This window comes from Bison bison, unplaced genomic scaffold, assembly GCF_000754665.1.
Source record: "Bison bison bison isolate TAMUID 2011002044 unplaced genomic scaffold, Bison_UMD1.0 scf7180017864518, whole genome shotgun sequence".
NCBI classification, from domain to species: domain Eukaryota; kingdom Metazoa; phylum Chordata; class Mammalia; order Artiodactyla; family Bovidae; genus Bison; species Bison bison.
The window spans coordinates 20,086,309-20,086,919 of NW_011495071.1; positions in this window are offsets into that span (position 1 = coordinate 20,086,309).

A 611-nucleotide genomic window follows, 5' to 3' on the forward strand; every position below is an offset into this window, starting at 1 on the left:
CGACTGAGCAACTTCACTTTCACTTTTCCCCATACAGAGCCTAAACCATGACAAACAAGCTTCCTTTGAGGTCTACCTGTACCATTTGAAGGATGCTTTTGCTTATCTACCCTTTAACTGTCAGTAAGGATTCAGTCTAGGTATTTCTTTTGAGGAATAATATAAATAAGTGCTAATATAAACCATTAGAGGTTTTTGAAGTATTAACTTCAAGGAAGGCTATTATAGCTCCATTTCACCACTAAGTTTCAGGGGAGTAGGAAGTTAGCACAACCATCCAGTTCAATCACTTGAAAAGACGCCTCAGAAACTCACATCTTCTGCACAATCTTGGTGTATGGTTCATAGTATTACACCAAGAAGCCACTGCAGCTTACACACCTGTGCATGACCACCAGGGAAAGAACAATGACTTCAGCTTTTCTTCCATCCTCAACTCTTTCATAATTCTGTATCATTGGCCAAATGTAAGCCAAAATACTCTTTACAGGAGATTCTCAGGAATGTTGTTCGTAGGCATCTAGCTACCATGAAATTAGACAGAGTATAGGAAATTTAGAAAGGCAATCCATGCCAACAGACAATCCAATAAATTAAGGATATAACTCTTG